Source organism: Equus asinus, chromosome 1 (genome assembly GCF_041296235.1).
Source record: "Equus asinus isolate D_3611 breed Donkey chromosome 1, EquAss-T2T_v2, whole genome shotgun sequence".
NCBI lineage: Eukaryota > Metazoa > Chordata > Mammalia > Perissodactyla > Equidae > Equus > Equus asinus.
Genome location: NC_091790.1, coordinates 78,232,931 through 78,259,517, shown reverse-complemented (window position 1 = coordinate 78,259,517; position 26,587 = coordinate 78,232,931). Strand labels below are relative to the sequence as shown.

The 26,587-nt window shown below is 42.6% G+C and overlaps 1 long non-coding RNA gene across 1 annotated transcript in view; it reads right to left on the bottom strand.

Moving 5' to 3' along the window:
* LOC139041422 (uncharacterized) overlaps positions 1–19,215 on the bottom strand; it is a 163,429-nt gene extending 144,214 nt beyond the window's left edge. The window contains exon 1 of the long non-coding RNA XR_011496527.1: positions 19,152–19,215. This is a non-coding gene — a long non-coding RNA (uncharacterized lncRNA). The remainder of the gene's footprint in view (positions 1–19,151) is intronic.
* Positions 19,216–26,587: the final 7,372 nt, after the last annotated feature.

Here is a 26,587-nt window from a genome sequence, read left to right as displayed (position 1 = left end):
CTCATGAACTCAGGGATACCACAGGGAGTGTTGCATGCAATGTTAAAGACGCTAGTTGGAATGTGACACAAGAAGAGAAAGACACCAGACATTCTAACACACGAGGTCAGAGGTACCATGGTTAGTGTTACACAGTAACTTGGAGTTGCCAGGGGGAGTGTGACACACCAAGTCATAGACGCCATTGGCTGTGTGTGACACGAATTCACAGATACCAAGTGGAGTGTTGCACAGGAAGTCAGAGACACCAGGGGTAGTGTGACACATGAAATCTGAGACCAGGGGGAGTGTAATGCATGGAATCAAAGACAAAAGAATGAGTGTTATGCACGAAGTCAGAGAAGCCACCAGGCGGGTGACACATGAAGTCAAAGATGACAGCTGGTGTCTGACACAGTGTCAGAGATGACATGGGGATTGCTATACATGAATTGAGAGACAAGAGGTCGTGGGTGACACACAAAGTCATCATAGACGCCATTGGGAGAGTTACACATGAATTCAGAGACACCAAAGTGAGTTGATACATGAAATCAGGGACATCAGGCAGAGTGTGATACATGAAGTCAGGGACACAAGGTGGAGTGTGACACACTAGGTCAGAGACACCACATGGAGTGTTACATACAATGTTAGATCTGCCAGGAGTGTGTTACAGACAAATTCATTGATGACAAAGGAGTGTCACACACGAACTCAGAGACAGCAGGTGGATTGTTAGAAATAATTCAGAGATAACAGGGAGAGTGTGACAAATGAAGTCAAAGATGACAGGTGGAGTGTAACACCTAAAGTCAGAGATGCAAGGGGGAGTGTTGCACACAATGTCAGTGATGCATGGGGTAGTGTCACACACGAGGTCAGAGACATGAGAGCGAGTGTGACACATGGAGTCAGAGATGACACGGGATGTGTTACACACAAAATCAGAGTCACCAAAGGTGAGTGTTAGGCAGGAATCAAAACACACATGGGGTGCCTGCCTGGTGGCACAGTGGTTGAGTGTGTACATTCCACCTTGGTGGCCCGGGGTTCACCAGTTTGGATCCTGGGTGCAGACTTGGCACCTCTTGGCAAGCCATGCTGTGTCAGGCATCCCACATATAAAGTAGAGGAAGATGGGCACGGATGTTAGCTCAAGGCCAGTCTTCCTTAACAAAAAGGGGAGGATTGGGAGCAGATGTAATCTCAGGGCTAATTATCCTCCAAAAAAAGTTTAATAAAATAAAACACACATGGGAGACTGCTACTCAGGCAGTCAAAGACACCAGGGAGAGTGTGACACATGAAGTCAGAAACAACATAGGGTGTGTGACACACGAACTAGGAGACATCTTGGGGGAGTGTTACATAAGAAGTCATAGACACCAGGGGAAGTGTTACACAAGAAGACAGCGATACCACCAGGAGTTTGACATACAACATCAGAGACACCATGGAGAGTGTAAACACAAAGACACTGATGCCAGGGTTCGTTTTAGGCTCAAATTCACAGACACCAGGGAGAGTGTTACTCAGGAATTCAGAGACACTATGTGCAGTGTTAGCAAAAAGGTCATAGAAGAAAGGGTGATTGTGACACCTGAAGTCAGTGACACCTTGGGGAGTTTTAAACGTGAAGTCAGACACTTGAGGGGGAGTGTGAACACAAAGTGAGGGATGCTTTGTGGAGTGTGAAACAGGAATTCAGCGACACCATGGGGAGTGTTACACATGAAGTCAGAGTTGAGAGGGGTAGTGTGACACACGAAGTCAGGATGCCATGGGGACTGTCACACACAAAGTCAAATAGGCCAGAGGGATGTGAACATGATGTCAGAGATGCAATGTGGAGTGTTACACACGAGCTCAGAGATGACAGTTGGATTGTTACACATGGAGTCAGAAACTCCATGTGGTGAGTTACACACAAAGTTGATGATGCAATGGGGAGTATGACACACAAAGTCAGACACTCAAGCTGCAGTCGTGTGTGATACTTGAAGTCAGTGATGCTACAGGGATTGATACTCATGAAGGCAGAGATGCCAGCGGGAATGTTTTAAACACGAAGTTATTGTCGGTGGAAGGAGAGTGAAGCATGAACTCAGAGACACCAGAGGGAATGTGACAAACAGAAAAGAGGCCAAGGGGTGTGCTACACACAAAATCAAAGACAACATGGTGAGTTGATACATGAAGTCAGGGAGGCCAGGTGGAGAGTGACATATAAATACAGTGGTGGCAAGGGGATTGTTATATGAAATCATGATGTCATAGGGTGAGTGACACACAAAGTCAGAGTCACAAGGTGTAATGTGATACATAAGGTCTGAGACAGCTCAGTGATTGTTATACACGAAGTTATGATTTCAGGAGAGTGTGACACATGATGTCCCAGATGCCAAAGGGAGTGTGACATGTGAAGTCAGAGATGCCAGGGGAATTGTGACACAGGAAGTTAGAGGCGCAAGAAGATGTGTTACACACAGAGTCAGAGATGCCCAAGGGTGTGTGACTCGTGAAGTTAGAGACACCTGTCAGATTGTCACACATTAAGTCAGAGACACAATGGTGAGCATTATAGTCAAAGTCAGAGACACCAGGGGTAGTGTGACACAGGAAATCAGAGACACCAGTGTGAGTGTTACCCAAGAAGTCTGAGACTTCACAGGGGAGTGTTAGACTCAAAGGGAAAGACAACAGAGGGAGCATTACACAGAAAGATACGCCAAGTGGTGTTTTGCACAAGAAGTCAGAGACTCCAGGGTTTATGGTACACATAGAGTCAGAAACGCCACATGGTGTGTTCCACAGAAATCCACGATGCCAGAGGCAGTGTGGCACATGATGTCAGAGACCCAAGTTGCAGTGTGACACACCAAGTCAGCAACAAGTGGAGTGTGAAACATGAACACAGAGACATAAGGGGAGGAGTGACACATGAAGTCAGGGATGCCACCAGTTATTTTACACAAGGAAGCAGAGATGAAGTGGGGAGTGGGATACACGAAGTCTGGGACGGCAGTTGGAGTGTGACACATGAAGACAGAGACACCAGGTGGATTGTGAAACAAGTGCAAGATGTAATGATGAGTGTTATACTCAAAATCAGAGATGCCAGGGGTAGTGTGACACAGGAAATCAGAGATGTCAGTATGAGTGTTACAAAAGAATTGTGAGACTCCACAGTGGATGTCAGAGATGCCAGGTGGAGTTTGACAGGTGAGATCCTTGATGCCAAAAGGATTGTGACACACCAAGTCAGAGATGCCATGAGGCTGTTCCACATGAATTCTGAGATGACATGTGGAGTGTGATATGCCTTCTCAAAGAAGATAGGCAGCATGTGACACGAAGACAGAGATGCCATGGGGTGTGTTACACACCAAATCTGAGACTGCAGGTGGAGTGTGAAACAAAGTCAGAAACAAAAGGTGTAATGTTACATAGGAAGTCAAAAACACCAGGGCATGTGTTACACATGAAGTTGGAGATGCCTGGGGATTGTTATACACCAAGTCAGAGATGCCAGAGGGAGTGGGAAATATGAAGTCAGAGACACCAGGGGAATTGTGACACACGAAGTCAGGGATGTCACAGTGAGTGTTACACAATAAGTCGGAGATGACAGGGGGAGTGTGACACACAAAGTCAGAGACACCAAGGGGAGCACAGCACACCAAGTCAGAGACAACTGGGGCAATGTGACACACGAAGTCAGACACTACTGGCCAAGTGTGATCTTCAAAGTCAGTGATGCTTGGGGAATGTTCCACACAAATTCAGAGATGCCAGAGGTAGTGTTATAAACGGAGTTAGAAATGTCAGTGGAAGTGTGACACAGGAAGTTATAGATGGCAGGGACACAGTGACACACAAAGTCGGAGAGGCCAAAGGGATTATGAAACAAAATCAGAAACGACAGATGGAGTGTTCAAGAAGTCAGAGATGCCAGGGTGAGTGTTACACATGAACTCAGCTACACTAGGGGGTTGTTACACACGAATTCTGAGATACCAAGTGGAGGGTGACACACGAGGCTAGAAACACCAGGGTTAGTGTTACACAGGAAGCCAGAGACAGCAGGGTGTGTGTGAAATATGAAGTCAGAGATGGCATGGGCTCTGTGACACACGAAATCAGAGCCACCATGGTGAGTCTTTCTGTTGAAGTCAGATACAACAGGGGAAGTGTTACTCATGAAATCAGAGATGCCACATGAACTGTTACGAATTCAGAACACAATGGAGAGTATGTCACACAAAATCCATGATGCCAGTGGGAGTGTGACACACGAAGTAAGAGATAATACGGTGAGTGATACACTCAAAGTCTCAGATGCCAGGGGGATTTTGACACACAAAATCAGAGCCTCCGGGGTGAGCATTACATCAGAAGTCTGAGACGCCACAAGGCAGTGTTAGACATGAAGGCAGAAATGCCACAAGGAGTGTCACACAGGAAGTCAGAGACACTAGGGGGAGTATACCACACAAAGTCAGAGATGTCACATGGAGTGTTACGCATGCTGTCACAGACGCCATGGGGAGTGTTACACAAGAAGTCAGAGAAGCCAGGGGAAGTGTTGTACACAGAGTCAGAGAACCAGATAGTGGGTGACTCATGAAATCAGAAAAGACGGGGATTGTGATGCACAAAGCCAGAGAGTTGAGGGGGAAATGTTACAAATGAAGTCAAGGACACCATGGGTTTAGTGACACGAATGCAGAGATGACATGGGCATTATGGCACGGATTTAGAGGGGGCCTGGGGGTGTTTTATGCATGGAAATAATGAGACCTTGGGGAGTGTTACTCACTAAGTTAGAGATGACAGGGGGAGTGTGAAACATGAAGTCAGAGCCTACAGGTGGAGTATTAAACCTGAAGTTAGAGACACCAGGGGAAGAGTTATATATAAAGATAGAGATAGCATTGGAAATCTTACACAGGAAGTTATAGATGACGGGGAAGTGTGATGCACATACTCAGAGACACAAAAGGGGCTTGTGACACACGAAGTCATAGACATCGTGGGGTGATTTACAAACGAAGTCATACAGGCCAGGCAAATGTGACACTCGAAGTCAGGGATGCCAGGAGGAGTCTTCCACATAAATTCCGAGACACCAGGTTGAGATTGATGCATGAAGTCACAGGCGCCATGGGGATTGTGACACACGAAGTCAGAGATGCCAGGTGGAGTTTCACACATGACATCAGAGATGCCAGGGTGATTGTTACACGTGAACACAAAGACACAATTTGCACTGTTACACACGCAGTCTGAGAGGCCAGGGGTGGTGACGCATGAAGGCAGAAACACCAGTGGTAGTGTTACACAGGAAGTCACATACATCAGGGAGTGCGTGACACACAAAATCAGAGATGCCAATGGGGAGTGTTATGCATAAAGTGAGAGACAACGGGGGAGTGTTATAGAAAATGTCTAAGATGGCAGTTGGAGTGTTACACATGAAGTTATAGATGGCAGGGAGAATGTGAGCACAAACTCAGAGACACGAGAGGAAGTGTGACACACAAACTCAGAGATGCTTGGTGGTTACACACACAGTCTGAGACACCAGTGGAAGTCTGACACAGCAAGTCAGAATCAGGAGGGGTAGTGTTACACAGGAAGTCAGAGACATCAGGGTATGTGTGACAGAAGAAGTCATATATCCCACATGAAGTGTGACACATGAAGTGTGACACATGAAGTCAGAGATGACAGGTGGATTGTCAGACACGAAGTCAGAGGCGAAATGTAGTGTGTTACACAAGAAATTACATATGCCAGGAGGAGTGTTGCACACGAAAACAGACTCTACGTGGAGTGTTACACATGAACTAAGAGAAACCACATGGAGTGTGACATGAAATCAGAGACACCATTGGTATTGTTACACAAGAAGTGATAGATGGCAGGAGAGTGTGATGCACCTACTCAGAGGAAAAAGGGGGAGTGTGAGACATGATGTCACAGATGCCAGGAGCAGTGTGACTCATGATGTCAAGACAACAAAGGGAGTAGGACAGAGGAAGTCATAGATGTCACTTGGAATTTTACTCATGACGTCAGAGATACAAAGGGGAGTGTTACACACGAACCCAGAGACACAAAGGGGATTGTTACACATGAGTCTGAGACACCAGGGAGTGTGTGGCACATGAAGTCAGAAACACCAGGAATAGTGTTACACGGGAAGTGAGAGAGAACAGGGAGTGTGTGACACATGCGTCAGAGATGTCACATGGAACTTTTATGAACAAAGTCAAAGACACCAGGGTGAGTGCTATAGAGGAAATCAGAGATGACAAGAGGAGTGTCATACTAGAAGTCAGAGACACCAGGAGGAGTGCTACACATGATGTCAGTGATGCCAGGTGGAGTGTTACAAAGTTAGAGACGACAGGGTGTTGTGACACAGAAAGTCAGAGACACCTCTGTCAATGTCACACACTTAGATATGCCACGGGGTGTGTGACATACAAATTCACAAATGACTATGTCACACTCCCCCTGACATCTCGGACTTTGTGTGTAACACTCCACCTTGTGTCTCTGCCTTTGGGTTTCACATACTCCTTCACATTTCAGTTTGTGTAACACTCCCCGTGACACGTCTGTTTTCATTTGTAAGACTCCACCTGGTGTCTATGACTTCCTGTGTAATACCACAGGTGTCATCTCTGACTGGTGTGTAACACTACCCTTGGGGTCCCTGACTCTATTTGTAACAAACCACATGACGTTTGTGCCTTCATGTCTAATGTTGCTGCTCGCATCTCAGACTTCGTGTGTAACACTCTCTGTGTAGTCTCAGAGACTGGTTGTAACATTCCCCAAGGTGTCTGTGACGTCATGTGTAGCACTCCATGTGGACTCTCTGACTTCATGTGTCCCTGCCCCTGGAGTCTTTGACTACATCTGTAACACACCATGTGATGTTTCTGCCTTCGAGTGTAATGCTTCCCTGTGGCATCTCAGTCTTCTTGTGTAAGAGTAACCCTGGTGGCTCTAATTCCATGTGTCACCTCCTGGCATCTCTGACTTTGTGTGTAACAAACACCATTGCATCTCTGGCTTCATGTGTAACACTACCCCTGGCAACTGACTTCTTGTATCATAATCTTCATGATGTCTTTGATTTTGTGTTTCACACTCCCTGTAGTCTTGACTTCATGTGTCACACTCCCTGTTTTGCTTCTGAGTTCATGTGTCACACTCTGCCTTGCATCTGTGACTTCATGTATCACACAATCTCTGTAGTTTCTAACTTTGTGTGTAACATAACCAGTGGGGTCTCTGACTTCATGTGTCACACTGCTGCTTGTGTCTCTGAGGTCATCCATCACACTCCCCCTTTTGTCTCTGACTTCATGTAGCACTCTGCAACTTGTGTCTCTGAATTCCTGTGTCAAACTCACCCTGGAGTCTTTTTTTTTTTGGAGTAAGATTAGCCCCGAGCCAACATCTGCTGGCAATCCTTCTCTTTTTGCTGAGGAAGACTGGCCCTGAGCTAACATCCATGCCCATCTTTCTCCACTTTACATGTGGGACGCCTACCACAGCATGGCTTGCCAAGTGGTGTCATGTCCGCACCTGGGATCAGAACGGGTGAACTCCAGGCTGCCAAAGTGGAACATGCAAAATTAACTGCTGCACCACCAAGCCAACCCCTCCATGGTATCTTTGACTTCGTGTGTCACACTCCCCCTGTTGTTGCAGACTTCTTGTGTAACACACCACATGGCATCTTTGACTCCATGTAACACTCCTTCTGGTGTCTCTGACTTCATGTATAACATTCCATGTGGTGTTTCTGACTACGTGTGTAACACTCCACGTGGCATTTCTCCCTTTGTGTGTTACACACACATGTCATCTTGGACTTAGTGTGTAACTCTCTGCATGGTGTCTCTGACTTTGTGCATAACACTCCCCTTGGTATCCTTGTTTTCATGCATAATACACCCCCATTGCGTCTCTGAATTCATGTGTTATACTCCCTCTGTCATCTCTGTATTCATGTGTCACAAAACCCCTGGTGTCTTTGAGGTCATATATAACACTCCTCCTCATGTCTCTGAGTTTGTGCATTGCACTCCCCCTGTGTTCTCCGATTTCTTATGTTACTCTCTACCTGTTGTCTATGACTCTGTGTAACACTTCCCATGGCATCTATCGCTTCATGCATAACACTCCCGCTGTAATCTCTGGCTTCAAGTGTAACACTTCCTAGTGGTGTCTCTGACTTTGTGTGTCAATCTCTCTGTGGTGTCTCTCACATTTTGTGTAACACTCCACCTGTGGTCCCTGACTTCTTATCTCTCACCCTTACATCTCTGTTTTTGTGTTTCACTCCCACTGTGTCATCTATGACTTCATGGGTAACACTGCACCTGGCATCTCTGCCTTCGTGTATAACACACCTCCATGTCATCTCTGAATTCATGAGTAATACTCTCCAGGGTGCTGAGTTTGTGTGTAACACTTCCTCTGGCATCAGTCACTTTGTGTGTAACACTCCACATGACATCTCTTACTTCCTGTTTCACAGTCCCCCATCATCTCTGACTTTGTGTGTAACACCCCAAATTGCCTCTTTGACTTCGTGTGTAACACTCCCCCAGGCATCTCTGAGTCTGTGTGTAACTCAACCCCTGGTTTCTCTTATGTGTGTAATAATCCACATGCTGTCTCTGACTTCATGTTTCACAGTCACCGTGGCATCTCTGATGTGATGTGTAACACTTTGTCTATTCTCTCTGAATTCGTGTCTAACACTCTCCCTGGTGTGTTTCACCTCATACATAATACTGTTGCATGGCGTCTCTCATTTTGTGAGTAACACACTCCTTGGTGTCATTTATTTCATGTGTCACACTCTACCTGTGGTCTCTGATTTCTTGTGTCCCAAAACATCTGTCATCTCCGATGTCGTTTGTCATTCTACCCCAGGTTTCTTTGACTGCATTTGTAACAATCCCCCTGGTGTCTCTGACTTCATGTGTCAGACTCCCACTGGTGTCTGTGACTTAGTGTGTCACAACCCCTGCATCATTGACTTCACGTATAACAACCCCATGTCATCTCTGAATTCTTGTCTCACACTCCACATGGCATCCCTGACTTTGTGTTTCACACTCCACCTGGCATCTCTGAATTCGTGTGTAAACACCCCATGGTGTCTCTGACTTCATGTATAACTCTCACAAAGACATCACTGACTTTGTGTGTAACACTCCCCTGGCATTCTCTGACTTCATCTGTCATAGTTCCCCTGGAGTCTCTCATTCTTTGTGACCTATCATGTGCCCTCTCTGGCTTCTTCTGTAACACTTCCCCTGGCATCTCTGGCTGCGTGTGTACCACTCCCCATAGTGTCTCTGACTTTCTGCTTCACAATCCCCCTAGTGTTATGAAGGAAGTCAGAGATGCCCTGGGGTTTGTGACAAAGTAGTCAGAGTCACCAGGAGCATGATACAAACAAAGTCATGGAGGTGTGTAATGTGAATTGTTACACACGAGGTCAGAGAGACAAGGAGGACTATAATACATGAAGTCAAAGATACGATTTGGAGTGTTAAACATAAAGTCAGTGATGCAAGGGGACTGTTACACATGAACTCAGGACACAAGTGGGATTTTTACACAGGAATTCTGAGATGCCAGGGGGAATGTGACACAGGAAGTCAGAAGCACCAGGTGTAGTGGTACACAGGGAGTCAGAGTCACAAGTATGTGTGACATTCAAAGTCAGAGATGCCACAGCAAGTGTGACACGAAGTTAGATACACTATGGGAAGCATGACACATGAAGTCAGAGCCATGAAAGACAGTGTGACACATGAACTCAAAGATACCAGGTGGAGTTTTAAATATGATGACAGAGATGACAAGTGGTGTGCTACACACGAACTCAGAGACAAAAGGGGTATTGTTACACACAAAGTCTGAGATGCCAGGGGGTGAGTTACATACGAAGTCAGAGATGCCAGGATGATTGTGATGGGTGAAGTCAGATACGCCATGGGGAGTGTCACACACGAAGTCAGAGATGCCAGCAGGTGTGTTACGAATAAAGTCAGAGACAAAATTTGGATTATTAGCCACTGTCAGAAATGAAGGCATAGTGTAACACACGAATTCAGACACACCAAGAGGGTGTGTTACACAAAGAGAGACACTAGATAGATTGTTACACACGAATTCATAAATGACAGGGGGATTGTGAATCAAGAAGTCAGAGACTTCAGAGGTAGCATTAAACATGAAGTCACAGATGCCACGAGGAGTGTTACACACATAATCATCAACACCGAATAGATTCTGAACACACAAAATCAGAAACAACAGGGGAATTGTGAATCATGAAGTCAGAGACAAATGGTGGAGGGTTACACTTGAAAGCAGAGATGTCGGAGGAGAGCTACAGAAGAAATCAGAGACTAGAGGGCGAGTGTTACACACAACGTCAGGGGCACTAAAAGAAGTGTGACATAGGAAGACAGTGATGCAACTGGGAAATGATGAACAAGAAATCAGAAACGACAGGGGGAGTGTTATCCACAAAGTCAGAGATCCCACGTGAAGTTTTACACAGAGTCAGATACTCCAGGTAGAATGTGACACAGAAAGTCAGAGTACAGGGTCATTGTGATGCATAAAGTCAGAGACGTCAAGTGGAGTGTTTATACATGAAGTCAAAGACATCAGGGGGTTACTGACACACGAAGTCAGAGACAACAGGTGTAGTGTGACATACCAGGTCAGAGACACAGCAGGGACTGTGACACACAAAGTCAGAGACGACAGGTGGATTGTGACAAACAAATTCAGAGGTGACAGGGTGAGTGTTACACACTAAGTAAGAGATGCCACAGAGCATGTTACAAATGAAGTCAGAGACACCAGGGGGAGTATTACACATGAATTCAAAGACACCATGTGCAGTGTTATGCATGAAGTCAAAGACACCAGGGGAGTGTAACAAGCAAGTCAGAGACAACAGTGCAAGTGTGACACATGAAGTCAGACATGTCACAGGTGACTGTTAAATACAAAGTCAACAGACAACAGGGAGAGTTTTACTCATGAAGAGAGAGATGCCATGGAGGAGTGCTACCCATGAACTGAAAGATAACAAAGGGAGTGTTACACATGAAGTCACACAAGACAGTGAGAGTGTGACACACGTCAGAGATACCATAGGGGAGTATTACACACGAAGTCAGTCACATCATGGTATGTATGGCACATGAAGTCATAGACAACAGGTAGAGTTTGACACACGAAATCAGATATGTCAATCAGAGTGTTACACACAAAGTAGAGACAACAGGGGGAGAGCTGCACAAGAAGTCAGAGAGGCCACTGGGGAGTGTTAGGCATGAAGTCAAAGACACCAAGGGAAATGTTATGCAGGATGTCACAGACGCCATGGGGACTGTGAAAAACCATCTCAGAGATGAAAGGTTGAATGCAACACATGAAGTCAGAGACACCACTGGTAGTGTTACACATGATGTCAGAGGTGTCAGGGGGTGTGTGACACATGAACTCAGAGATACCACGTGTAGTGTTACACACAAAGTGAGAGATACTGTGGGAGTGTTACACATGAAGCAGGGCAAACCAGGGGTTGTTTTACACACGAAGTCAGAGAGGCTATGTGGAGTGTTACAGGTGATGTCATAGATGACAGGAGGACTGTGACACAGAAATTGAGAGATGCCAGTGAGAGTGTTACCCACAAAGTCCATGAAGTCATGGGTAGTGTGACACATGAACTAAGAGACACCAAGTGGGGTGTTACACATGAAGTCCAAAATGCCATGAGGGAGGGTTAACATGAAGGCAGAAATGGCATGTGGAGTTTACACATGAAGTCAGGGACGACAGGGGCAGTTTTACACACAAAGTCAGAGATGCCGGGGGACTGTTACACACAAAGACAGTGTGGAGAGAGTGAAGTCACGGACACCAATGGTAGTGTTACACACCAAGTCCAAGATGACAGGTGGAGTCTTGTGCATGATGTCAGAGGAGCCAGGTTGAGTGTTACACGTGAAGTAAGAGACCCACAGGGAAGTGCTATCCACAATGACATAGACGACAGGGGGAGTGTTACACGAATTCAGAGAGACCATGCTTACAGTTACACAAGAAGTCAGATATGACAGGTGGAGTGTTACACACAACTTCAGAGACATCACAGGGAGTGTGACACACGAAGTCAGAGATGACATAGGGAGTGTTATGCATGAAGTCACAGACACCATGGGGAGTGTTACACACAGAGTCAAAGATGCCAGGTGGAGTGTGACACTCAAAATCAGAGATGAGAGGGTGATTGTCAGACATGATTCAGAGATGCCATGAGGTGTGTGACACACAAAGTCAGATAGACCACTGAGAGAGTGATGCAAGAATTCAGAGATGCTAAGGGAGTGTGACACATTAAATCAGAGATGCCAGGGCAAGTGTGACTCACAATCTCAGAGACAACGGGGGAGTGTCACACATAAAGTCAGAGATGCCGGGGGAGTGCTACACATGAAGTTAGAGACAGCAGGGGGAGTGTTACACACATTTAGTGTTACACGGGAAGTACAAGACAAAAGCAGATTGAGACATAGGAAATCAGAGACTCCAAGGGGTGTGTTACACATGACATCAGAGTCACCATGTGAAGTGTGAGATGAGATGACAGAGACACAAGGGGAATGTGACATACAAAGTCAGAGACCACAGGTGAAATCTGAATTGTGAAGTCAGAATCACCAGGAATAGTGTTAAACAGGAATTCTGAGACACCAGGGAGCGTGTGATTCATGAAGTTAGAGATGCCACATGTAGTGTTACTCATGATGTCACAGATGCCAAGGGAGTGTTACACACAAAGTCAGAGACACCATTGGGAGTGTTACGTGTGTCGACGAAAATAATCCATAACCAATCTATAAATGAAAATTTGGGTGAGTTTATTCTGAGCTTAAATCTTAGGATTATAACCCGGGGCCTTTCTTCCTGAAGGAAGAAAGGGCACCAAAGAAGTGGGGTGCACAGACTGGTTATATACCCCCAGGGAGGATGTTTCACATAGGATTGAAATGTCCCTTTTACAATAGTCGTGAGACTGCTCTGTCAGCACAGCAATTGCTGGAAACAGCAGGTAGGTCTTCTGCCTCAGTGAACGCCACAGGGTGGCAGTCTGTTGTCTCCAGCTGAGTGGTGACAGGTGAGCTGGGTGGTCAAAGGTGAGTGCAGCAATCAGTTCCTAGCCTAAGGAAAAATGCTTATCCTTAAGGAAATGCTAATGTGCGGGGAAGTTACATCTTTATCTCAAGGGCCTTTGTTCTGGCCATAAGAAATGTCTAAGTGGATATACAATGCGTGCTCAACAGCCACGGTCAGGTCCTTTTGGAAAAAACAAAGTCAGGCCGAATTAGGTTTATACCAAATGACTTCCTCATATACTCCAATATATCCTATTGCTTGCCATTTTTATTTGTCATTTTCCCCTTTTGATCTCTAATCTTTCGATAGAAAGCATTGATGATCAAAACATTGTCCCTCAGCGCCAGGGTGGCTGCTGCCTGCCCTGGGTCCATCATGTCCCTCGGTGCTAGACTTTTATTTCATTTATTTGCCTAGTCGTCCACATTGGGGGAAATAGTGGACAAGCATAGAGTTATATGTATATTAACAGAGGAAGCATTTCATATGTCATGTAATTTCCAATTAATTTTAGATTGTTGCGCAAACATTGTATATGTGCTTTTTACGACACTTCACATTTACATTGTATATGATTATAGGAAAAGCACAGTAACGATAATAACTCAGAATTTTTAAAAGGATTAGTCTGAAGTGAATTCTTAGTCATAGTCCCTTTCAGAAAAGGAAATTTGTCCAGGGTTATAAGACAGATTGACCATCTCAAGCCATAGAGCAATCACTACTCTAGTTTGTATGCTACTCTTACAACACTGAGTAAAGAAAACAATTAGTTTTAATATTATGACCAGTACAAGGATTCCAAATAATGGAAATAAGAATTCCAATCCGGATTGAAAAAGGGAACTGATACTGAAAAGGGAGCCAACGAAACAAACCAAACTAGGTGCAGGATCGCATAAGGCATCCACCTGCTTCTTCATGTGCTTTAGCAGAAAGGACACATTGGAAGATTCATGACCTATCAAAGCACAGCATCCAGTCTGAATGATTGTATATGTACCTCCTTGGGATGCAGTAATAATGTCTAAAGCCATTCTGTTTTGAAGGACAGCCCTTCTCATTAAACACATTTCAGTATTTGAATAAGGTTATTCCTGCTTGACTATCATTAAGGGCTTCTTGAGTAAATTTAGTCAGAGCTTCCAAATGTAATAATGGCATCTTTTAGCCCCAAAGAAGAAGCAAATATAGTTGAAAATATAGCCATACCAGTGGAACACTGAACAAGCCCATTTGGCCTTAAAGAGAGGAAGACTGACACCAGGTTTTAACTCAGCCTGACTCCTTCCCTGCTTTTAAAGGAAACTCAGGGTGAAGTGTTTTAGCCATCCAGGCAGTAGCCAAGGCCAAAGATTTGTTCCACATAACCACTGAGTTCCATTAGGAGTCACTTGATAAATTCCTGGCCTTCAAGACAAGTCTATTCCAAATTAATCACTTTAAGTATGATAGCATTTCAAACAAATTATAAAATAGGTATACAGTTTAAGCATAACAAATGTTTAAATGAGGAGATATAAGGTTGGGAATACAGGCCTGGTCTGGAGTCTTGGGACAGCTGTCTACAAAAGATGTCGTCTTCTTCTCCTCCTGGTTTGGTCCTTTTCAACAGGGCTGCAAAGAGTCTTATTTGATGTCTCTTTCAATAAATAAATTCTTCAGGTTACAGTCCATGATCCTTAAGTTCTGGGACTTCTCTGTGAAAGAATCAGCTACAAATCTTTCATTTCTTTTAAGCACCACAATAAGACCATGAAAACAATGTAATACATCCCTTAAGCAAAGCTGGTTCATATATTTCTTCATTTAATTGCGTAGGCTGTTATATTATTTAAAAAGGAGACAGCCGATGTTTACAAAAAGTATAGATCTAAGATCAAAGAGCACTAGCATAAGAGCTTTTGGCAACGAGTAAATGCTTCTGAAAGCTTGTCAATTAAGTTCTAGTTGTGCCATTAGTTTTACCAGTCCTGAGGATTGAGGATGGTAAGCGCAGTGGAAATGCTGCAATATTGGCCAAACATTACAAACAGATTTGAGTTCCCCAGTCACTATGTAACTCAGTAGGAATTCCCCAAAGAGGAATTATCCTCTCTAATAGTAATTTACCTACTGTTAAAGCCATTGCTCTTCTGCAAGGAAAGGCCTCAAAACAATGTGAGAACATGCAGATCATTACAAGACATATTTATCCTTGAGATGGTGGCATTTGGACAATGTCCAATTGTCATACCTCAAAGGGTACCTTAGGAAGGGAAAGTGGCCTTGTGACCCAAGGAGTGGGTTTCTTATTGGGCCCGAGCCACATCTGCGAGGGGGTGTCAAAAATTCCCCCTTTTGACTCTCATATCTGCTTATCTTGTTCTGTGGCAATTTCTGGAGCCGGTAGAAGGAAATCTTTTACTGAGTTAGCAGAGTTAACAGAAAGTAGCAGGCATTCTTGAGGCTGGACAGCACATCCAGTTTGATAACATCCTCACTTATCATTTAAGTAAGACTCATTTGTAAACCAAATTAAACAATAGATTGTGGTCCTGGTCTTCTCTCTCTTGTGATGTTGGAAGCAAGGTAACAAGGTTAATGGTTAGAGCAAATTATAAATTAGTTCCTGCGTCCAGGGGGCAGGTAATCAAGAAGACTTCTAGATGTCAGAGTCAAAGCATCTTTTGCAGCTTGAAAGGTCTCTGATGATGTCATCGGGCATTCAGGTATCTTTTTGAGTGGCTTACAGCTTACACAGCAACAGATAGGAATCTCTCTTAAGTTTCTATTAAGTCATTCAGCTTCAGTTTGCAAGGTTTCAGGAAAAAGAGCAGGTTCAATTCTCAATGATTCCAAACGAAAATGAAGGAGAAAATTGAAAACATTCATTTGGAGATTTGTAACCAAATATTTCAGCAGAATTGAGGGTCCGGTTCAGTTCACAGGTAGAAAAAAAAAGCCTCAAAGACAATTAACAGAACTAGGATCCAACATCCACAAATATGTATTTTAGTTTCTCACTGAAGCATAATTCTTCTCTCTAAAATCATCCTCATTTTTACCAAAGATAGCCAAATTAAGACTAATTGGTTTGCAAAATAAGTTTAGTTTCAAGAAACTTGGCCTGGTTATTTACATAAGTGCAGCAAGAATAGCAGTTGATCATATAGGCTCTTAAATCTGCTTTGCTGGAATTTTTTTATGAGGAATCTCAGATTGAACTTTAAAGACCTCTCGAGGCCAGAAAAGCCAAGCCAAGGACTTGCCGTCAGATTTTGCCTTCAGTACCTACAGATTTGGGTGGATTCTTCTCTTCTTGAGGTCCCCCAAAATATTCCGAGGTTCCTCACACCTGCCAGATAAACAAGCTTCCTTACTTACCGGGTAAGATTGCTGGAATCTCTCTGTAAAGCAAGGTACCAGGCCCATATTTCCAAGTGGCTTTATTTCCAGAAAGTCAACCTTATTCCTCAAACACAGTATTGCTATATCCGAGTCTGTATGTTTCTCTCAAATATGACATTCCAGTCAAAGTTTTGGCAAGATAACCAATGTGTCCTGTTATAAGGAGAACACATTCTTATCGAACTTATGCAAATAACTGTATTGCCATGAAATAACCATACTCACAAAGAGTTTCCAAATTCTGGAGGGATCAGGTAGGGAGAAAAAGATAAATGTTTCAGTTTTGCTCACAAAGGTATAATTTCACCAAATTGCTATAAGTCATAGCACAAGAGAAAAGAGAAAACGATTTCCTTAAATATGAGAAAACAAAACAACACATCAAAACTCAACAATATTTCAAACAGAAGTCATAAAAAGTCATAGTCATCCTCATCAGTTCACACAGTCCTGTATAATTGATTACTGAGCTTAATCTCCTGTTAGCAGATTTATGAGGTTATCAGTTTCTCCATTAGATTTCTGTAGTTTCTTACCCAGTTCAGTTCTGTGATCTGAAAGTTTATCAGAAACCTGTAATCCAGAGTAAGTGTCAGAGTCTTTTCCATGAATGTCTCTGAAGATGAGACATATTTGCAAATGTAAAAAGCATCAGAGTAAAACAACTGACTGTAAACAACAAAAGACTTAAAAATGACAATTGACAGAGAAACTTATTATTTCTGATATACACCACCTTAAAATAATATTTAGAATTACGGCTTATAGCCAGGACAGATCAGAATTTTAGGAATGTTATATAGTTTTCAAAACACTTATATCAGTAACATTTACTCATATAATACCACTTAAGAAAGATTATCATCGCTCATCTGACAATGCTTCCAATGACATTTGACAGACAAATTAAGCCTAATTAGTTTAGAATCTTCCACCTTATAGGATGAGAGAGCAAATTTTTTCTGTGAAGTCTCAGGGGCCCTCTGACAATCCTCAGAGAAACTCTCTTCCTTCATTCAGGTCGAAGGAAAACCTTTATTTAGGACTTTAATATTTTTTTTGAGAGAAAAGCTTGTCAAAAATATCAAAAGGTTTTTAAAACACTTATTTAAACAATGCTCACTGTGAAACAATGCTTAGGTATCAACAGCAGAAAGAACACCTTAATAGAGAAACCTCTGTCTTTTTGCATGTAGGAAACATAAACATAGATACAACAAAACATAGATCTTTTGTAAACTTACTCAGAAGGAAAAACCTTTTATAATCTCATTATCAAGAGCAGACTAAGAGTTTAAGAAAATTATCCCTTCAAGAGAGAGAGCCAAATTCTAATTTTTGTACCAGTTTACTTTTTTCATATTAAAACGCATTTACTTAATTAGATTCATTTCAATCTTAACCAACTTGACCAGGTACAAAACTCTTTTCAGAATTTCTTTCACAAACCTATAACTTTCTTTTTGCCTTCAGAATTTGTCCCATGCTTTCTTTCTTCCCTTCTAGTACAGTAGGACAAATTTATCTTTCTTAACCAATGTGGGGACCTGGAAATGGCCACCACAAGATATGTCTCTTTGGCATCAGGATTATTTGAGGCTGATTGCTTTTGATAAAGTGGGACAAGGAAGGAGGCTCTGAGGAATGGAACTTGCCCTTTGTTAGCACACATTTACATTTGTAAGGCAAATCTCTATCTGTAAAAGTTGCCTGCCTCTCTGTACCAGGAAGAAGAAAGGAGATGACCTTCTCTGTAAAAACTCTTAATCAATACCAAAGGCAAGGACTTAAAATCTGCATTTTATTGTGCTTCTCTGGTAACTGATTTCCTCCTGTAACTGACTTCCCTCCCCCTCCCAACGTTGGCATTTCTTTAAGGATTAAGCATCTTTCCTTAGGCTAGGAACTGATTGGTGAGCTCACCTGTGACCACCCAGCTCCGGACAATAGACTTGACTCCTGCTACGCCCACCGAGATAGCAGACCATTACCTGCTGTGTCCATCAAGCACTGTTGCGACAGGGCAATCTTGTGACTATTGTGGGAGGGACATTTCAATCACATGTGAAACACCCTGTTTGGGGGTATATAACCACTATGTGCACCCCACTTCTTTGGTGCCCTTTCTTCCTTTGGGAAGAAAGGCCCCAGGCCATGGTTCTTCATAAAGCTTTAATTTTCTCTTGCTATTCTGTCTCATGTGAATTTAATTTGTTCTCCGGCCAGACGAACCCACATTTGGGAAGAGGAAATCTCTTCCTCCCCTACAGTTTTGGTGTAGTCGGCAGGATGAAATTTCACTGGCTGGACACTGCTTGCTCCTGGACTGCTGCGGCTGAGAGATCCTGGACTCCTGACGAGAGCCGGCAAGAGGTAAGAGTTATTACCATGTCAGTCTCCTGGATCTCTGCCTGCAGGCTCCAATGGAAGCAAGAGTGGTGAGTTTTTTTTCTCTTCTAAATTTAGATTAGCAGGAGAAAATGTTGGTGAGGCTAGCTTCTCGGATTCAACGACTCTAGGATTTGAGTACTCACTGGTTGTAGATCCTTTTCCTCCCAGAGATAGACTTTTCCTTGTCTCTGTCTTTTTGTTTGTCATAAGACACAGGTGTCTCTATAAGCCTATTGTCTGGGCTTTTTGTCTTGTTCTATGTCTTCAGAGCTTGGCTTTGTGACCTTTCTGATCTCCGCCATTGGAGGATGCATGTACTGGCACGCATCTTGGCGACCAGTCAAGTAGACTGGGGTTCTGTGAAAATTTAGATGTCTTGAAGCTCGGCTCTCTTTGTCCGCCTGTGTTAGCTCTCTGGGGAGTTTGTCATAAGAGGTCCCAATTGCATAAGGGGCCTTTGTCATCTCAACCTTTGTTGCTTGCCTTTACTTTCTTAGGCTATTTTTTGGAGTGAATTTTCTGGATCTCTTTTGGGGACGCCTCTTTGTCCTTGGTTAAGCTTTGTTTGAGTTCCTGTTAAGATCCTACTTGTCAATTTGGCCAGACGATGGATCATTTAAATTCGGAAAACTTCTAAATTGGGGAAAAAATTGTGAGAGCTCTCATGATAATTTTTATTGGTATCTATGAAAAAAAGCTAAATTAAAAAGGAAACACAAGAAAATGGCAACTAGGTTTAAACCCTGATTCGGGTTATAATTGAATTGGTGAAATATAAAGGTCTAAGTGTTGATAAGATTATAAAGGTTGGAATTCTTGAGCTGATTTTCTTTTTATGAAGAGGTTATATCAACTTTGCCTGAGTATGTTTTAAAACCTCTTTCTGGGAATGCTTCCTTATGCAATATTATTAGACTAAGACCTGTTAAGTCCTGGCCATGGGTCCTGTTGCCATGCTGCAGCTCTTCACTGCCCATAGGCCCTGTCCCCATGCTATTTGAATAGAGGAGTGCTACTTCCAGACCTTGAGTCCAGGAAGTCTTTCTTTTGACTCCTTGGCTTGCTGAGCCCGGTTGCTTCACCGGCTTTTGAGCTCAAATTCTAGTTTTCCTTGTGCCTTTCTCTTTTTCAAGGATGGATCTAAATTAACTGCTCCATTGGGAACCTTCTCAAACAGCTGTATGAATCCACGTTTGCTGCCCATGGCTACTCTATGGGGCAAATTGTGGCATTCAGCCTGAAGAGAATCAGTACCTTAAGCCTGAGGGTGATGGAAAATGAATTAATCCATTCCTTCCTGACTCTACCTCTAATAGACAAATTTTACATGGGCATGGGTCGGCAACTTAAGTCATTTGGACAGCCGCCAATCTCCAAGACTCTTATGGAACGTTTCTTTTCCTAAGGCTGGATTGGGGTCCCTTCCTCTGGCACCTGACCACTCTCTGAACTGCGTGAAAGTCCCAATCGGGACTCCAGTTCAAGGCAAGTACCAAACTCTAACCTTTGGTTGAGCATGGGTACCCCTTCTTGGGAGAACGGCTCCAGGATGCAATTGGGTAGAACGTCCCCCAGACCAGCGGAAAAATTCTTCACTGTTCTTTCTCTGTTCTTTTATCTTTGGGACAATTCACCTGCCACTTATGACTGCCAGGCATAATAGGGAAGGTGTGCAAGGGATGTAATGCAGAGGGACGCCCCTATCGCCCCCTGCTATAGGAACCCCACAGGCAGAATGGATAGGATACTGCCCTAGGTTTAGGAGATTTTGAAGGTAATGGACCCTTTTCTTTCCTCTCTCTTAAAGTGACAGTGACCATTTTGGGGCTCCTTTTAAGCTTTGCAATTGAGAAACCAAGAAATCTTTAAAGTGTCAAAGGCTCCACTCCTGGGAGTCCCAACTCTGGTTTCCGGGCCTGACCACCCCGGCAACCACGTGCCTTCTCTTGGCGATTGACTCCTTAAGCATTTTAGGTGGTCTACTGAATCAGTTATGACAACAGGAGACCTGTGATTTATTCTGTGAACTGTCCTGATGGTGTTGTGTGCCCCGGTACGGGAACTGCTGTGTGACCTCTATCTCGATAACCCTTGGGGAAAAGGCCATGAGGGTGAGGCCTGATCTCTTTTCCTTTGTTTGTCACCTCCTCTCTTGTCACCAAGTGGAGGTTAAGTTCAGGGTGGACCTAACCAGAACCTGGACCTTCTGTACTTAACTCTCAGCCCCAGACACAGGGAGTCCCAGCCCCTAGCCAGCTCCAGGCCTTTGTCTCCTGCTTCCCTGCCTGGCTCACCTGTACTGGCTCAGGGACTAAGTGCCCTGGGCTAAGTGGGACTTGACTAGATCTTATAACTATGTTGATGCCTGCAGTCAGGTGCCTTTGCATCCTTTCTCTGGCTGCTGTCAGTCAGACACCAGCTTTACTACCATGGGGCCTGCCTCAAGCAGCCCCAGAGACTCACCCCTTGGGTGCATTTTAACTAGTTGGAAACGCTTTCAATTGGATGGGTTATGCCCCAGAAACTCCAGCTTGGAGAAAACATGAGGAGTTTCTCTGTGCCTTTGTGATGTAGTTGGACAGGTAGGTCAATCTAGAATGTCATTAAGTTAAACCCAGTAACTTCCAACTGTCCTTGGAAAATCCTTGCAAGACTGGACATACAGCTCTAGAGGCAGTTCAGATTCCACCCAGTTCCTTTATCTCAAAAAGGATTATCATCTCCCCCCGCCCCAGGAACTACTATCTAGCCCATCACTAATTACTAAGACTGAAAAAAAAAAGAGGGGAAAGGTCATAAGCTTGCCCTTGCCGAGAAAAAAAAAACTAGCATCTTGAGTGTATTCTCCACAAATATTAGTAAAAAGGCTCAGAACAAAATTCAGATTCACAACTGGGGAGCTTTATATTATTGTACCAGATTCATGGAGTGATTTTTAAAACAATAGCTGTGGAACCACTGTGTCTGTGTGTGTCTATATGTGTGTGATATTTTTAGCCCTGGGTGATATGGCCAAAACTAAGAGCTCTGTTTAATTGGCTTAAAGTAAGCGCTTACATAAATTCTAAATGTAGTAGAAATTAATCCAATGTCTTTCAAGTTAATGTGATATGGATTAATCTTTGGTTAATGAAAGTTTAAGTTTGTTGGTTTGATTAAAATGTTGGGATATGTCCTCCAGAGTTAGCACTGTATATGATGCAAATATGCAGCCTGGGTTTACTAGATTAAAATAAATAAATAAATAAAAGCTTATGTTATCCCTGTTACAAATTTGTCAGCATGATAGCTTTGAATGACAGCAAGTTTTTTCTAATGTCTCAAAGATTTTGTGGGTAATCTAAAGATCATTATTGGGAACAAATGATTTAGATATAAATGAAATAAGAGTTTATAGATAAATTTTTAGCAATAATTATAGTTTATGGTATGTATATTTAAAATGATTTCCAAAATATTTTTGCTAACTGGAAACTTTGAAATTTTGCTAGGTTAATTTAAATGACAAAATTCGTTGAGTAACTACATCATTTCCAAATAAGATATTAGACATTAATTATTAAATGTAAGTTTGTCTACTTTTGGCTTCTTATTGCAAGGAGGCTAAAAGCGTTTGGGTCTATTGGAAAGTATGCCTCGTGTTTTATTGTAAAGTGGCATGTTTCTGGAAATTATGAAAAGTGTTTAGAATGTTCATATAAAAGACAGTTCATAATTGCTTAGTTTTTAGTTTTCACTAGGGTCTGTAAGGGTTAAAAGTTCTGATTAGCATGTAATTTAAGCTACTGGAAATTAATAAGGAAAATGTTTCTGTATTCAAGGAAAGTAAAATGTATGTTTTCAGTAAAGAGGGTATAAAGAATGGAAATATTTTGTTTGATGGGTTAAGAAAGATAAATTTGTCCTAAAGTACTAGAAAGGAAGAAAGAAAGCATGGGACAAATTCTGAATGTAAAAAGAAAGTTATAGAAGGTTTGTGAAAGAAATTCTGAAAAGAATTTTGTACCTGGTCAAGTTGGTTGCGATTGCAATGAATCTAATTAGGTAAATTGATTTTAATATGAAAAAGTAAACTGGTACAAAAATTAGAATTTGGCTTTCTCTCTCAAAAGGATAATTTTCTTGAACTATTGGCCTGCTCTAAGTCTTCTGAAAAGACAGAATCTGGTTTGTTAAAATAATTTCTTAGGTTCAGAAAAAGACAGAGGTCTCTCTATTAAGGTTTTTTGCTGTTGTCACTTTGGTTAACTATAGTGAAGCATTGTTTCAGTGACCCTTGTTTTACAATGACAAAATCAGCAACCTCTTGATCTTGTTTACTTTAAGTAAGTGTTTTAAAACCTTTTGATATTTTTGACAAGTTTCTCCCTCAAAAATATTCAGGTCCTGAATAAAGGCTCTCTTTTGACCTGGATGAAGGAAGAGGATTTCTCTGGGGATTTTCAGAGGGCCACTGGGACTTCACAGAGAAATTTGATCTCTTCCTATAAGGTGGAAGATTCTAAACTAATTAGGCTTATTTAGTCTGTTAACCTACATTGGAAGCATTGTCAGATAAAGTGATGATAATCTTTCTTAGGTGGTATTATGTGGGTAAATGTTATTGATATAAGTGTTTTGAAAATTATATAACATTCCTAAATTCTGATCTGTCCTCGCTATCAGCCATAATTCTAATTATTATTTTAAGGTGTTGTATATCACAGAAATAATAAGTTTCTCTGTCAATTGTCATTTTTGAGTCTTTTGTTGTTTACAGTCAGTTGTTTTACTCTGATGCTTTTTGCTTTTGCAAATATGTCTCATCTTCAGAGAGATTCATAAAAAGGACTCTGACGCTTACTCTGGAATACAGTTTTCTGATAAACTTTCAGATGGTAGAACTGAACTCTGGTTAAGAAATTACAGAAATCTAATGGAGAAACTGATGACCTCATAAAACTGCTAACAGAAGATTAAGATCAAGAACTGATTATACAGGACTGAATGAACTGAGGATGATTGTAATTTTTATGACTTTTATTTGAAATATTGCTGATTTTTGATGTTTTGTTTGCTCAGATTGAAGGAAATCTTTTTCTCTTGTTCTTGTGCTAACTATCACTTAGCAATTTGGTGAAATTATACCTTTGTGTGCAAACTGAAACATTTATCTTTTTCTCCCTACCTTATCCCTCCAGAATTTGGAAACTCTTTGTGAGTATGGTTATTTCATGGAAATATAGTGACAAATAAAAATGGCAAGCAGTAGGATATATTGGAGAATATGAGGAAGCCATTTGGTATAAACCTAATTCAGCCTGACCTTGTCTTTCCAAAAGGGCCTGACTGTGGCCGTTGAGCATGCATTGTATATCTACTTTAGATTTTCCCTATGGCAAGAACAAAGGCCCTTGAGGTAAAGGTGCAACTTCCCTGCCCCTCCCAACGTTGGTGTCTCCTTAAGGATTAAGCATCTTTCCTTAGGCTAGGAACTGATTCCTGCACTCACCTGTGACTGCCCAGCTCGAGACAATAGACTTGCCTCCTGCTACGCCCATCAAGATAGCAGACCCACTACCTGCTGTGTTCATCAAGTGCTGTGCCGACAGGGCAATCTTGTGACTATTGGGGGAGGGACTTTTCAATCACATGTGAAACACCCTGTTTGGGGGTATATAACCACTATGTGCACCCCACTTCTTCGGTGCCCTTTATTCCTTTGGGAAGAAAGGCCCCGGACCATGGTCCTCAGATTTCAGCTCAGAATAAACTCACCCAAATTTTCATTTACAGATTGGTTGTGGATTAGTTTCGTTGACAATAGTTATTTGCATAAGTTCAATAAGAATCTGTTCTCATTATAACATGACACATTGGTTGTATTACCAAGGCTTTGACTGGAATGTCATGTTTGAGAGAAACATACAGACTTGGATATGACAATACTGCCTTTGAGGAATAAGGTTGACTTTCTGGAAATAAGCCACTTGGAAATACGGGCCTGGTACCTTGTGTACAGAGATTCTGCCAATCTTACTTGGTAAGTAAGGAAGCTTGCTCATCTGGTAGGTGCAAGGAACCTTGGACTATTTTGGGGGACCTCGAGAAGAGAGGAATCCACCCAAATCTGTAGGTACTGCAGGCAAAATCCGACGGCAAGTCCTTGGCTTGGCTTTCCTGGTCTCGAGAGGTCTTTAAAGTTCAATCTGAGATTCCTCATAAAAAAATTCCAGCAAAGCAGATTTAAGCGCCTATATGATCAACTGCTATTCTTGCTGCATTTATGTAAATAATCGGGCCAAGTTTCTTGAAACTAAACTTATTTTGCAAACCAATTAGCCTTAATTTGGCTATCTTTGGTAAAAATGAGGGTGATTTTAGAGAGAAGAACTATATTTCAGTGAAAAACTATAAGACACATTTGTGGATGTTAGATCCTAGTTCTGTTAATTGTCTTTGATTTTTTTCCTACCTGTGAACTGGACTGGATCCTGAATTCTTCTGCTGAAATACCTGGTTACAAATCTCCAAACTAATGTTTTCAATTTTTTTTACCTCATTTTCATTTGGAATCATTGAGAATTGAACCTGTTCTTTTTCCTGAAGCCTTGCTAACTAAAGCTGGACAACTTGATAGAAACTTAACAGAGATTTCTGTCTGTTGCTGCGTATCCTGTAAGCCACTCAGAAAGATACCTGACTGCCCAATGACATCATCAGAGATGTTTCAAGCTGCTAAAGAGGCTTCACTCTGACATCTAGAAGTCTTCTTGACTGGCTGCCTCCTGGACTCAGGAACTAGTTTATAATTTGCTCCAACCATTAGCCTTGTTCTTCTTTTATTTCCATAGAAATACTTATCAAATACCTGATTTCTTGCTTCCAAAATATAGGCCTAACTTTGGGAGCCCACCTGCATCGCCGCCTTTTAAAATGTCTTTAGCTGGACTGATCTATTAACAGGACTAAGAAATGTGTTCAGTGAGATGAAACAATCTACCACTCAGATTCTGGATTGTGAAACTTTTAGTTTCAAAGGCGGGACTGTGGGTACCTGGAATTGGCCACCCCAAGATATGTCTCTTTGGAATCAGGATTATTTGAGGCTGATTGCTTTTGATAAAGTGGGACAGGGAAGGAGGCTCTGAGGAATGGAACTTGCCCTTTGTTAGCACACATTTACATTTGTAAGGTAAATCTCTATCTGTAAAAGGTGGCTCCCTCTCTGTACCAGGAAGAAGAAAAACGATGACCTTCTCTCTAAAGACTCTTAATCAATACCAAAGGCAAGGACTTAAATCTGCATTTTATTGTGCTTGTCTGGTAACTGACTTCCTCCTGTAACTGACTTCCCTCCCCCTCCCAACGTTGGCATTTCTTTAAGGATTAAGCATCTTTCCTTAGGCTAGGAACTGATTGCTGGGCTCACCTGTGACCGCCCAGCTCCAGACAATAGACTTGCCTCCTGCTACGCCCACCGAGATAGCAGACCATTACCTGCTGTGTCCATCAAGCACTGTTGCGACAGGGCAATCTTGTGACTATTGTGGGAGGGACATTTCAATCACATGTGAAACACCTGTTTGGGGGTATATAA